This window comes from Haliotis rubra, unplaced genomic scaffold, assembly GCF_003918875.1.
Source record: "Haliotis rubra isolate DU_JTF1 unplaced genomic scaffold, ASM391887v1 Scf85, whole genome shotgun sequence".
NCBI lineage: Eukaryota > Metazoa > Mollusca > Gastropoda > Lepetellida > Haliotidae > Haliotis > Haliotis rubra.
In genome coordinates, this window is record NW_025767579.1 from 2,239,350 (window position 1) to 2,254,422 (window position 15,073).

The window sequence follows — 15,073 nt, forward strand, 5'->3', positions numbered from 1 at the left end:
CTTGTTATCGTCATATCGTGTCGTGTTATCGCTATTTCGTTTTTTGGCTATATCGCAATATCGCTATATCGTGTCGCCATATCGCAATATCGTGTCTTACTATCGCTTTGTCGCGATATCGCCTAGATTTCTTCAGGGCGATAAAGCGATGGCCCGAATGAGCCACCATATTGCAAACAAATCACAGAGTTGGTCTGATATTTTGATTATGATCAGCGTTTCATTGAGTATTATATGTTTATTAGTTTTTTGAGTTAGATTGCAATTCATCGATCCGCTTTTGAGCCAAACGCACTATAGTCTCCACTTATTGATCTGTGTGGGAGTAACGTGCCATACAGATCAGCATTGAAACTATTCAATATCAGCTTGGATGGCTTAACACATTTCGCAGCAACTCAGTATGACAATGTGTTACAGACACTGGCGAAGGCATGTGCTACATATATACCTATAACGCTATGATATGAACTACTGGAATCAATATTATGTTGGCAGCTGGTTACGTGCGCTGTAGTAAGAATGTGAAAGGTTGAATCCGATTTCAGTATTAATTGAGTAAGGGATAATCCTTGTGATTTACAAGGAGTGGGATTGGGTGTGTGTTCAGCTGTTTCCCTATAGTAACTGTACCCAACAAACGGTTAACTTACTGAGCACCATCAAATAAGGTATACATTTCACTATTAACACAAAACATTCTGTATTTACTACAAAACAAACTATTCATTTTGTTCATCATTTCCAACAAACTATTCATGTGGCATCTTTTCAAAAAGAACCTCTTGTTAAAAATGTCTGAGGAAAGTAACTCAGGTCACTGACGTCAACAACTTTGGTTAAACTCCCGAGCACGACTTCATGCTGAACGAGCATTAATTAAAGCATTGGGGTTTCATCAACCGAGACGGACACAGAGGGACGAACATTCACGTCTGCTGCTGGGCCGCTAATTATACATAGGACGTATAATACATAATGTTTGAAAAGTCATTTCTGTTTCACCTTCATAGCTCTGTATGAAGGTTGCCGTTTACATAAATTGGATATCTTTATTCCTTATACCGGTATGTAAGATTTGTTTTTAGATGTGCACAGAAATATGGAACACCAGCGCCTGGGAATAATAAGTCTCGGGTATCAGCAGAAACAATGTCCATTTGGCGTAACAGGCAAAATAACTGTGAAAAATGTATGAATGGATCACTGAAAATAATGACGCATGGTGCTCGCGAAAAGGGTAGCTATGACCTGCCCTTCGGGTACCACCCGCCCACCACACAGTTTGCCTTAATAGTGAAGTGTTTGGTGCCTGACGCCCCACAGCAGCATTCCTGCTGTCAAACATGGTCATACGTGTCTAACAGACCTGGGTGCCGTTCCACTAACCGATCTTACCTAAGATCAATCTTAGCAAGTTACGCCAATTTTACAATCGTCTTAGCTAAAAGTTACACCCGTTCCACTACCCGATCTTAGGCCGATCGTAGCCGGTCCCGATCTTACGATCCAATTCAAGCTTAGATCGAGACTCTTTCGTGCGAGAGATAGAGGAATGCGAGGCACGAGTTATCTCCCTTTGCATAGTCTAGCAAATGATAGAAGTAGTTTGCGAACCAACTGAGTGAGTGAGTTTAGATTTACGCCGCACTCAGCAAAAGTCCAGCTATATGGCGGCGGTCTGTAAATATTCGAGTCTGGACCAGACAATCCAGTGATCAACAGCATGAGCATCGATCTGCGCAGTTTGGAACCGATGACATGTGTCAACCAAGTCAGCGAGCCTGACCACCCGATCCCGTTAATGGCCTCTTACGACAGGCATGGGTTATTGAAGTTCAATATTCTAACCCGGGCGTTCATGAGTATTTTTCCAACCAAGTGTAAACGTGGAAAAAAAACCTAGAACAAAATATTAGGGTAGTGAGCACCTTGGTTTCAGGTGCAAGTGCGTGTGAACGCTGGGTATCAGGCATAATATAACAATAATAAATGCATATTTATAGTGCGCCTATTCCACATCCTGGGGCATGCTCAAAGCGCTATGTACAGATAATTTACACGAGAGTATTTACAGCCGAGATTATAAGTAATATACTGAGAACAGGTTTTAAGTCTGGACTTAAAAAATGTCAATTGTGTCAGAGCTTTAATATGTGCCTGAACCTTGTCAATCAGAATAAACAAGGCGTGACGAGGCATCCTCTATAACGTATGTAGAATCTGTCAGTGGTCTTGAATAACACGCGGCCTGCCTTTAGAATTCCCCACCAAATATGCGCAGTGAAATCAAACATATTTGTATCTTTTTGTTTCAGAACATTGTTCACTTCACGGCTGTCGTTATTCTTAACCATGACGTTGCAATATTGTTGTACAAATGTGTTACACCGACTCGCTCGGTTGTGTTCCCATGAGGACAGTGGTCAGACTGGCCTGACATTTGTAAGGCTTCAGTGCAGTGTTTGTTTACATCACAGAAATATACAAATTCATTTCATGTGGGATTTTAGGGGACGCTCACGGTGAAATGCTCGCTCTTATTTTTCACATAGAATAGGAAAGCCACCATTTTGGTTTCTCTACGATTGATTTTAGCTACCCTAAGTTGGTCATGAGCAACTTAGACTTTGAATCTTAACTTTACGATTGACTTAGGTAAGATTGGTTAGTGGAACGGTACGCCGATCGTAACGTCACGCTAAGATTGGGATTTTAGGGGTTTACGATTGGCATAGGGCTAAGATCGGTTAGTGGAACGGCACCCAGGCCGGTCTTGTAGGTTCATGACTTTGTATCGATCGCCGCAAACAACATACTCTTCTCTTGCCATGCTACCTGTATGACATATTCGCGATTTGTTGACTTATGTATGTAAGATGACACATATGTAATATGACACATATGTAAGATGACACAAGGAACACAAATACAAAATATTTCTAATCAAGGTGAATATAAACAATTTTGTCACGAGTGCGTGTAAACTCATTTCCTTCAAAGGGTTTTTCATACCACGTGTTTTTAATCGTAGAATATGTGTTATTTTAAAGTATGGCTAATTTTGACTCCAATCGCCAATGACTGAAAGAATGATGTAAATCCAGCTAGGGTCCATGCAGGTAGCAAAGGTACTATAAGTCCCCATGGTCCCTAGTATGGTGATGTACCTTCGGTTGTTGGTGATCTATAGCCAGTTTATTTTGTACTGTCTATAGTGATTTAATTTTACGATTGTGTACTAGTGTACTATATATCTGTGAAACTCTAGTATTTTTACTGTCCTTCGATGACAGGGTTTTATGTTCTGTAAGGCAGCATTGTTTATATATTTGAAAATCTCTCTCTCTAAAAAAATAAATAAAAAATGTACTTATCACCTCATGGCGGTCAGTAAACAATGGGGTGAAGCCAGTGTTTGACGTTACCATCAACTTCCCAAGCACTCGGGGCGATGGCATGCCTGACCGCCCACTCCATTCACACACCTCGGACAAGCGACACGGAGGACTGACCAGGACCACCTGCTGGGGATCTACATAGGACGCTTCACGTATACTCTGATTATACAAAAACGAGACAAACCTTTTGTGTGTTTATATGTCCCATCTGACAGATTAATGTAAAATTGAGGTTATCTTTGCTTAACTCGTTCAGCTGCTGGAGGCTGTGTGTAAGTGGGACTAGTTGTATCACATGGACACAATCTCAGCGTTGCTTGGTTTTGTTGGGTTTGAGAGGTTTCTGTTCCTTTCATTTATTGGTATGGGAATGAAATTTGTAAACACAAAACCAATGAATGACTAAATATATAGTTGTAGAGTAGACCAGTGAAAACTGCTGTTGTCGATATGACAATACTGACATATTCCAGCAACTGCGGAATCGAACCCGGACCTTAGCAGGATGAGCAAACGCCTTTTTACCACTATGCGACTCCACTGGGCCCATTAACATATCAGGGTGTATAAGGCGGAGGTGTGGCGGGGGTTGGGGTGGGGTTTGCTTAGGAGAGGAGAAATAGCAAACATACCCCTTAAAATATGCCACCAAAGGCAAATTGCGAAATAATAATAGATTTATTTTACAAAGATTTCACATTTTGTTATTTACACCTGACACACGAAGTGGCCCCCCCTGGGGTCTGACTGGGTCCTGTACATGTGCCACCAGGCCGTGTTCCTGTTAGAGATAAGATAGGGGTGTCCTGTTTATCTAATGCCCCGGACGTACTCAGGAATGCAGGATTAAGGATGAAGTAATATTTCTGGGTTCGATCCCCACAACAGAGGAATGTTGGAATTTAATCCGTGTGTCCACTATCTATGTGTCATCTAGTTCAATAAAACCCATATGAACAGGAATACCAAGCTCTAGTCGATATTCCCTTCATGCTGTTGATTCCTGGATTGTCTGGTCCAGATCCGAACATTTACAGACCGCCGCCATATAGCTGGATTATTGCTGAGTGCGGCGTAATACTCAACTCACTCACCCTATCGATATTCCCTTTTACCAAACTACCACCAAGTTTACTTGTGTTTACATGGGACTGAATTAAAGATAAAAATACCGTGACCAATGGCATTTACGTCATCGCCTTATATCATGTGGAACAAGACGTCTTAAGCCGTGTACGTACATTCAACAGCGACCACTCACTACTTTATGTACAGGAGAAACTTGAAAGCAGTGGCCATACATAAGTGCATTTCTGAGCCTGTCACTAACTCAGACACCTAACCTCTGTCAACACATAGGTTTATACAAGTGTGTACTGGAGTGTGTGTACTCACTGATCATAACTGGCCTATTGAAGTAGAGAAGTCTTGACCAAGTAAGTATAAATACCTACGTCAATAAAGCTACAAAGAAACGCTTCTGCTAAAAGTGGTCTCTTTAGTGGTACGGGAATGGGTAAATATATAAAGAATTTTCATAATCTATTTTATAGGAACGTTCAGTGTTATTGTACCGTATTGTGTATTTACAGGAGCAGATACGTGATGCATTGGAGACAGACTTTAATGTCGTGGGGTTTAACCGCCTGGATGAGTAATCAGTGTGGTATGAACTTTACATGTCTCAGATCATGCTTTAACGACTATATGTCGATAAATCAATTTACAACCACCACCACCACCACCACCACCACCACAACAACAACAACAACAACAACAACAACAACGACGACAACGACAAGGGCGACATAGTTGACATCCACGACATAACTGGAGGGTAAAAAAGTGGATATTCATATTTTGTGTTATTAGCATATAAGTTCAATATTTATCCAACACAGTATTAAGTTGCCAGGATAAACTGATTTAAAAGGGAAAACTATAAACAATAACAATGCCATCGTTCTCAGAAACACAAATGTGGAACCTTGATACGAAACACTATAGCAACAGACAACGTACCTGTAGAAAAACCGCTACTCCACTACGCCAGGTGTAATCCGGGTATGAATACTTCCATGGAAGCAGCTACTGTTATGAATGACACGTTGTTATCGAGTTTCTGTAACAGCTTGGGGCGGGCGTTCAAATATCCACCCGACCGACTACTCGGGGCCTGTATGGTCGGAGTAAACTGTTATTGTATTTAATGAATGTGGACGTTCTTCCTTGTGGAGACGAACCATCATTCACCTTCTGGCACTCCTTGCCCCTCCTACCCGGTTATAACGCGGGAACAACATCCGCTCTCTAGGTGGACAAAAAAACCAACTATTGTGAAACGCCGGTTTATGAATCACGTGATCGTCGTGGGACATTTCACGACGTCTCCGAACATTTATTGTATGGCGAGTTTACTTGGTCTGTATTACTGAATAGAAACTTGCTTCTTTAGAAATACTGGCTGTCGTTTGAACACAATCCATATTAAATTGAACCTGCTTAATTTAATCCATACTACATATAGTGGATATGTCAGCTGGCATGTGTTGTATTTGATTCAAAGCATGACTGCCTTCCTTTGAACAAGTAGTTATATCAGAGGGGGTATAACTGTGTGTTTCTTTGACGAATACAACGTATTTGATAGAGTCGAGGTTGTAATTTAGGCTCCAGGTAGGACGCTTCCTAGGATAAAACCATTGGCTAAAACATAAGCTGCTCTTTCTGATAAGCGCACATCCAAAGTGGTGTTTCACAAGTGGTTGAGCAACACTAAGCTGAAGTGCGGCACGGTAATATGGGAATATCAGCTTACAGATCATAGTTATGATAATCTCGTAGATCATGTTGTTTCCTGGTCTTAGCAGGAAAATTTAGTCACGATAAAAGATTTCACTATATGATTTAATTAACATTTACAAACATTATTCCCCAATTACAAAGGCGGAGGATTCCAGATATGAGTTTCACACATTGCACCCACAGGGAATTAGAACAGGGTCATACCTGGCGTTGTTAAATATTATATCTGTATGAGGGCGCCCTGTAATATTGCGAGATACCGGTGACAAACAATATATTTATTCAAATATTGTAGTAACATAATTTCTAGCTTAGGCGAAATAGCTCCCTCTTAATGATCCCACCTATGGAATTGAACCCGCCCCTCAGTTCAAAACCCCCATATATGTGACGTGTGAAGCCCATTTCTAGTGTCCCCAGCCGTGATATTGGGGGAATATTGCTGAAAGCGATGTAAAACTTAAACTCACTCACTCACCCCATATGTGTGCAATCGTCTTGAAAGCGGAGTTCAGCCTCTTCCCCCGTCTCCATACACCTTGGTGGCTGGCCGTCACTTGTACCTGGACAGCTGACATGGACAGACCCATCAACCCCAAACCCTTCTAGTTTGTTTTCATGCTGGTGTAATGCTGACAAAGTGCGGGATTCTCATCAGTGTCACGTTCAATAATAACAAATTTATATATTATTTTATTTTCTATGTCGTCCATGATGTTAAAATGCAAGTAACCTCTTTCGAACTTTCCCTCTTTCTCATTCACCCGGATCCGCTGAGGTATCTTAAAGTGTAATTGTATGTTTGATATAGGATATAGCCATTGCTTTGATTTGAATGACTCAGATTGCTTTTACGTCTTTATCAATCAGTTCCTTCTTTGTTATTTGATACAGGCTGATCTGATCACACCTTCGGTGGGTAATTAGATCCGCCACCATCAAGCCAAGAAGAAATGTTGGGCGGGGAGGTATGTCATGTCACGACTGAAGCCGGACTTGGTCGACAGCTCACGTGAGCAGTACATCACGAGACCATGGTGACAGCACGTCTTAGACGGACCAACGTGGACTAATTATGTTACACTTAAATGTACTGTAAAAAAGCCACGGAGCTGCGTTAGGTGATGGCGTCAGGTGGTCGTTGTAGCTGCAGGTGGTGTAACTAAAATGCTATTCAAAGCGGTACCAAACTCCACTCACTCACTCACTCACTCACGTGTGAATTCTAACCCCGCCATACCAAGCTACAGTTGGTGGTTAACTGAATACTGTGACATGTACGTGTCATCGTACCCTGCGTAGATCGATGCTCATTAAGTCAGTCACTGGTTGGTCTGGCCCAGGCCCCGTTTCACAAAGCTATCGTAGCGCTACGACTGTCGTACGTCCTATATTGTAACATAGACTTATGACAGTTGTAGCGCTACGACTGTCGTACCTCCTATATTGTAACATAGACTTATGGCAGTCGTAGCGCTACGACTGTCATAGACTTACGACAGTCGTAGCGCTACGACTGTCGTACCTCTATATTGTAACATAGACTTACGACAGTCGTAGCGCTACGACTGTCGTACCTCCTATATTATAACATAGACTTACGACAGTCGTAGCGCTCCTATATTGTAACTAGGGCTGGGACGGATACTCGGGTACTCGAATCCGGGTCGGGTACAGCTGGAATCGAGTCCTATTTCAAGGAATCGAGTACCCGGAAAGGGAGAGAACTCAGTAATGACAAGGGCAGGTAACTCTAACCTAGAGCAATATGGACGACACGCATGCTAAGTTGAGTGTTTGGGCTCAATTTGAGCTTGATGCAAATGGCAAGAGAACCAAATGCCGACTCTGTGGTATCATGTCTGAAATTGATAGTACAGTCTGCTTATGGTTTTGAGATTTATCAGTGTTAGACCCTGCAAGTGAATTCTACTGAAGTGGTGAAGGTGTGGGACTTGCGCTACTCCTGGGCTTCATCCCTTATGAAGCTGACACGCCAAGATCAGGATATACTTAATCTCATAATTTAACACAGTTACAAATTTGAAGACCCATACGGTTTTTCAATCTAATATGTCAATCTACTGCGGAAGTTGTACAAGGTCAATGCAAAAACATCTTGCACTAAAACACAACCTAAACAATAAACGTGTTCATTACATTGTGTACTTGTGTTCATTGCTTATCAAGCTTTTAAGATTACATGTACATTTCTATTTTATTTCAATTTCATGAAACACAGTTTTTTACATTTGCGTTTAACATGAATACATTGACTATTAAAGAGATTGCAATTAAATGATTGAATGTGTTGGGAATATAAATTAAAACTAAGGAATTAACATTCTGGATTTGCAAATACAATGTTCGACTGGTTATCATTACAATAAGAAGGAAGATGATCAGAAATAGAAGCAGAACTCACGTAACATATACATTTTATAGTTTAACAAATATTAATCAGCATACAGTTATTCCAATGAAGAGAGATACAATTTTAGAATATCGATTTAACAATAGTTTTGTTTTTCATTTAATAGGAAACTGTAATGCAACTGAGTTGCGCAACAGAGCAAAATGACCAGTCTTCCCAGATGCGAGCCAAGCATTTTGCTATATTGCTTAACTCAGTTGCATTAGAGTTTGCCTGTCTGTATATCTCGTACACAATTCTCCGGTCAGTAAATACATCAATCAAATTGTATTCTATGCAAGTTTACATAAAGTCTGCATGTAAAAACATTATATGTTCAGTTAGAATATCACACATGAACGTAGTTGTCCACTGGCTGAATGAATAACTGGTCTTTTCATTATTAACGTAACACACATTTTTGCATTGTCCAGTTAATGGAGGTTATTATCAACGACGGTAATTTATCTGCGCATGAGCAGTGAGAAGTCAAATCACAGTAACAGCGGGAATGAAAACTTCTGTGTTTTAACAAATGTTTTGTGTTTTAAGTAACAATGTAAGTAATGGTGTTACTCTTTATATTAGTTATAAACAGACGTAAATCAAATAGCCTAAGATCAGTTCCAATGTCCCATTGCCATCCTTTGAGGTTTGGTCAAATCGTGATTGAATATTCAGAAAGTTGACTGAAGCTATGTATTCCTTACATTTCCGGGTACTCGATTCCGATTCGGGTAAGTACATGCGGGTACTCGATTCCAATTTTTCCTACCCGTCCCAGCCCTAATTGTAACATAGACTTAGGACAGTTGGAGCGCTACGACTGTCGTACCTCCTATATTGTAACATAGACTTATGAGAGTCGTAGCGCTACGACTGTCGTACCTCCTTTATTGTAACATAGACTAATGACGTTGTAGCTCTACGACTGTCGTACCTCCTATATTGTTACATAGACTTATGACAGTCGTAGCGCTACGACTGTCGTACCTCCTATATTGTAACATAGACTTATGACAGTTGGAGCGCTACGACTGTCGTACCTCCTATATTGTAACATAGACTTATGAGAGTCGTAGCGCTACGACTGTCGTACCTCCTATATTGTAACATAGACTTATGACGTTGTAGCTCTACGACTGTCGTACCTCCTATATTGTAACATAGACTTATGACAGTTAGCGCTACGACTGTCGTACCTCCTATATTGTAACATAGACTTACGACAGTCGTAGCGCTACGACTGTCGTACCTCTATATTGTAACATAGACTTACGACAGTCGTAGCGCTACGACTGTCGTACCTCCTATATTGTAACATAGACTTATGACAGTTGGAGCGCTACGACTGTCGTACCTCCTATATTGTAACATAGACTTACGACAGTCGTAGCGCTACGACTGTCGTACCTCCTATATTGTAACATAGACTTACGACCGTCGTAGCGCCACGATAACTTTGTGAAACGGGCCCCAGACTACTAACAGACCGCCCTCGAGAAACTGGGATATTACTGATTGGTCATGCGGCGTTACTCAATAAACTAACAAAACATTCACACATGAAAACATTAACATTTGTTCCACCTGGGTGCTATGGCAGGTCTGTTGACATGATAATGACTATATTGGTATTTCTTTATGTATGTACTCAGTTACACAGAAACGTGCACAGTAGATTAACGTCAACCACAAACTGTCTCTCCACAAACTGATGCCTCAGTGCCTGTATTGTACGTTATACCAAAACGTCGACGGGGGTAATGAAACATGATTAATCATACAGTCGTTTCTTTGTCATGCAGTCGTTTCATGAATGAACTGGCCTAAACATGCAAGGAATGGTCTTACGTTTAGACCTAGCCATGTGTGCTGTCATACGAATTGCTTATGTATAAGATCGGGTCCTCATTAATACTGACTGACTGACTGAGTTTAGTTTTACGCCGCTTTTAGCAATATTACAGCAATATCACGGCGGGGGACACCAGAAATGGGCTTAACACATTGTGCCCATGTGGGGAATCGAACCCGGGTCTTCGGCGTGACGAGCCAACGCTTTAACCACTAGGCTACCCCACCGCCCCCCTCATTAATACAGAACATGGCATGGCTCAAACACATTTCTTTCACAGGTACATCTTAAAAGTGGATGTTTTATGATAATTTAAACAGATATATTCAGTCAGTCTATATGTGGCAAAGTGTGGCTATATGATATATAATGGGGTACCCCTTCCTTTTCTTAGCCTGCCCTTATACTATGATTGGTCAGAAATATTGCGCCATGCACAAGGATGTATATGTTCATCTGATGTCAGGTTTTTTCGTCGAAGGTTATTTGATTGCTTCATGTGCAGCATGCCATGTAACATGCAACACAACATTGCATTTACATACATTTATTTTTTGTTAAACGCCACACTCTATTACTGAGCAAGCCAAGCTGAAGTGCGACACGGTTATATGGTAATATCAGTTAATATGCAGGTACAGGTTATAGTTATTATAATCTCGTAAATCATGCCGTTTCCTGGTCTTAGAAGGAAACTTTAGTCACGATAAAAGATTTCAGCAATATGATTTAATTAACATTTACAAACATTATTACGCCATTATGAAGTTTCAAACATTGATCCACAAGTAATCGAACAGGGCGATATCAATTTTACGTTGTAGATTAATAACGGAGTCAGCAAACATTGCAATATCGTCAGCAAACAGTAGTAGGAAAATCTCTTCTATATCACTATCAATAAATATTCCATGTGTGTCTTCGGAAATAATAGTGTGGACTGGCTCGTCAATATACATGAGAAACAATACTGGGGACAACATGCAACCCTGACGAACACCAGCTGACGACGTGAAGACATTAGTTTAGGTACTGGCGAAATAGCTCTCTCATACTGATTCCACTTACGTACGGAATCGAACCCGCCCCTCACTTCAAAACCCCCATATATGTGACGCGTGAAGCCCATTTCTAGGGTCCCCAGCCGTGATATTGAATACTTGTAATTATATTTGTTTGTTTATTGTTAAACGCCACACTCAGCAAACATTGTATATATACTATTTACTAAGTGATTACGGATTATTTTGTAGGTGTGTTTGAACTCTTCCGAGTGAATGAATTGTATTAATCTGCGCTCGCGCGTGGACTTGCCACATACTTAACAAAGGGTAGATAATCCATAAACCCGAGTTTCCACAATGTCTGACGTCAAAAGTAATTATTCTCAACAATGGAGCTTTAAATGAACTGTAAGCGCCAAAAGCGCAAATACGTATATGTTAGCAAAGTGAAGTGTGCTGAAAGCATACACAGTAAATCTTTTAACTTACGAAAAACCAGTTGAGTTAATTCACATAAGCTGGATGATATTGGCTGATCCACTTACACCCCCCAAAGGTCAAGGTTATGTTTCACCCAAAAATAACGTTACGGCATTTCAATTTTTACCTTGAAATGACATACGGCTCACAAACACAGGTTTTCGTGGTAACGATTATTCTTGTATTTGTTTACTTGCATACTTCACAAGATGTCTCAGAGATAGCACGAGACCGATACTATCCATCCACTGGGTTCAGCTGTTACACAGAGACATGGAGCAGAAGAAGATTTTGCGATCTCATACATGGATGAAACATGCTGATTTGGGGTTCCTCGTTGGGAAGGCGTCCCGATCTTTTGATTAGAGTGTGTCCAATCCAGGAAGACCACCATCGACGTTTCTCAAACAAAGCTAATTATGTTGATTAAAAAGAACAGTACATGGTAGTCTGCATGTCCAAACTGTATGTCTAGAAAAGATAAAACATTCTCTCCAGAAGAGCTTTTGTTTGTGTTTGCAACACTCAGCAAAATTCCAGCTGTGAGACGGCGACCTGAAAATACTCCAGACCTGAGCAGACAGGCCTGTGATTAATATATCCGATGACATCACTCAGGTCATCCATTACGTCACCTTATACTACCAGCATAGGTTGGGGAGGACCTACTGCAACACGAAATCCGGAGGAGGTTTCAGGAGTTAGGTGGCTGACAGATAACAATAATTATCTTTAGAAAATATGCTTCTTCCCAAAATAATAAATCTATGAGAACCTATTACTGTGGATGTCATTTTCTGTATTGTGGATAGTCACACAACGTTTCTCAGTATGTTTCTCTTTTTTGCGCACAGTCCAGTCTCAGTCTTCATTTTGGAGAGTCACACAACGTTCCTGGGTATGATATTCTCAGTCTTCATTTTGGAGAGTCACACAACGTTCCTGTGTATGACATTCTCATTCTTCATTTTGGAGAGTCACACAACGTTCCTGTGTATGACATTCTCAGTCTTCATTTTGGAGAGTCACTTAACGTTTCTTAGTATGACATTCTCATTCTTCATTTTGGAGAGTCACAGAACGTTCCTGTGTATGACATTCTCAGTCTTCATTTTGGAGAGTCACTTAACGTTTCTTAGTATGACATTCTCATTCTTCATTTTGGAGAGTCACACAACGTTCCTGTGTATGACATTCTCATTCTTCATTTTGGAGAGTCACTTAACGTTTCTTAGTATGACATTCTCATTCTTCATTTTGGAGAGTCACACAGCGTTTCTGAGTATGACATTCTCATTCTTCGTTTTGGAGAGTCATACAACGTTCCTGGGTATGACATTCTCATTCTTCTTTTTAGATAGTCACACAGCGTTTCTGAGTATGACATTCTCATTCTTCGTTTTGGAGAGTCATACAACGTTCCTGGGTATGATATTCTTATTCTTCATTTTGGAGGGTCACACAACGTTCCTGTGTATGATATTCTTATTCTTCATTTTGGAGAGTTACACAAAGTTTCTGGGTATGATATTCTCATTCTTCATTTTACATAGATATGCTCTTCTTCTTCTTACATAGTCATACAACATTACTGAGTATGCAGTATGTTACTGAAACAACTCATTCAATCATTTTCCGGAAAAGATGATTAAACACGAAACTCAGCACTACCCTAATCCTCACCTCCGACCTATCCCCTCCTCTCTCACTCCCTCTCTCTCACGCGCGCGCACTCACATACCGCACTGCAGGAATATGAAATTCCCCAATGTTTTTATTTTGATGAAAGCAAACGGATGCAATATCATGCGGAGGAACGTGATGGTGAATATGTTACCGGCTTCTCTGGGAGATCGGCGTGGCTTCACGGAGAACGTCCACCAGTCTATACTGTAACACGACTACCTAGCGACCCTACCACACAGGGTGTCATCGAAATCGTTACTGTGCACAGTGTCAGAGTTCGATGATGTGATCGAGTCGCTTATCGTCATGATATTGATTCTTGATATGTCAGTACACACGGTATTTATAGCATGGATATATTCGGCAACAATTGTATCGACATTCCTTATAATCTCCAACACGGGGTACTGGCTACCTAGGTTAGGCCTACTCTTATACACGTTCAACTTCCTATCTGGGATTAATCTCATTTCATTTCACCTGTAAGGTCCCACCTTCCTAGGCCTGATACCTTTCAGTCACCACTATGGACCAACCCCGAGTTCTGGCTCCCTTCGCAGCGATCCTGTTTAAATCCCCACAAAGGTCCAACTAAGAATGCTGCTAAGCATAATGCTCTACCTAGTGCAGATCAACCTGATCATGTATACCATTTCTCCATTCTATGACATATTCAACCTTAGTTTCGTTTTGAACTACCGTTTGAATGTTTGGCTGTGATTCGTATGGAAAATAATATTTGTCTCAGAAAACTGTGTCGTTGTTTTTACAAGAAAGAAAGTTGTTTCCAAGAAACGACGATATCAATAGTGTTCTACTCACAGGTTTGCTCGGGATTTACATGTGAGTGAGTGAGTATGGTTTAACGCCGCTTTCAGCAATATTCCAGCAATATCCCAGCGGAGGACGCCAGAAATGGGCTTCACACATTGTGTCCCTGTGGGAAATCGAACCCGGGTCTTCAGCGTGGCGAGCGGACGCTTTAACCACTAGGCTACCCCACCGCCCCAGGATTTACATGTAGCTGTGAAAGCCATAAGCCTATACTTAACTTGAGATTTATAGTAGTCAAAGTCAAACATCAACCTCAGTTCTCCACAGACTTCAAACAGTGAAAATATATACCACACGGAAACACGCCACCAATACAATAATATACATATATCTTACCTTTGCTATTTGTGCGATTCTCTCTGAGTGTTCATAACCTTACATCAACCATATTCCAACATGTCTAAATCAATGTAACACAAGAATTAGGTAATTGAAAATAAAACCTCGGTTAAATGCTGGAAGTGTTTATTTACACCATTCCCGACAAATATAAAGCAGATGCCAAGATATCCATGAAGCAAAGCCACGCGTTTCTGTACAGCTTGAAGCTGATAACCTGACAACTGTTTACGTAAATTAACTCTTACAATAT

The 15,073-nt window shown here is 40.8% G+C and overlaps 1 protein-coding gene across 2 annotated transcripts in view; it reads right to left on the minus strand.

Moving 5' to 3' along the window:
• LOC124262681 (carbohydrate sulfotransferase 11-like) overlaps positions 1-14,839 on the minus strand; it is an 89,290-nt gene extending 74,451 nt beyond the window's left edge. Inside the window, exon 1 of one of the 2 annotated variants that reach the window (XM_046697194.1) lies at positions 14,818-14,839. The gene's annotated coding sequence lies outside the window, so the exon portion shown is untranslated. Of the gene's footprint in view, positions 1-5,423; positions 5,706-14,817 lie in introns of those variants that run through there. The other variant, XM_046697193.1, reaches the window with a different exon arrangement.
• Between the last annotated feature and the right edge of the window lie 234 nt (positions 14,840-15,073).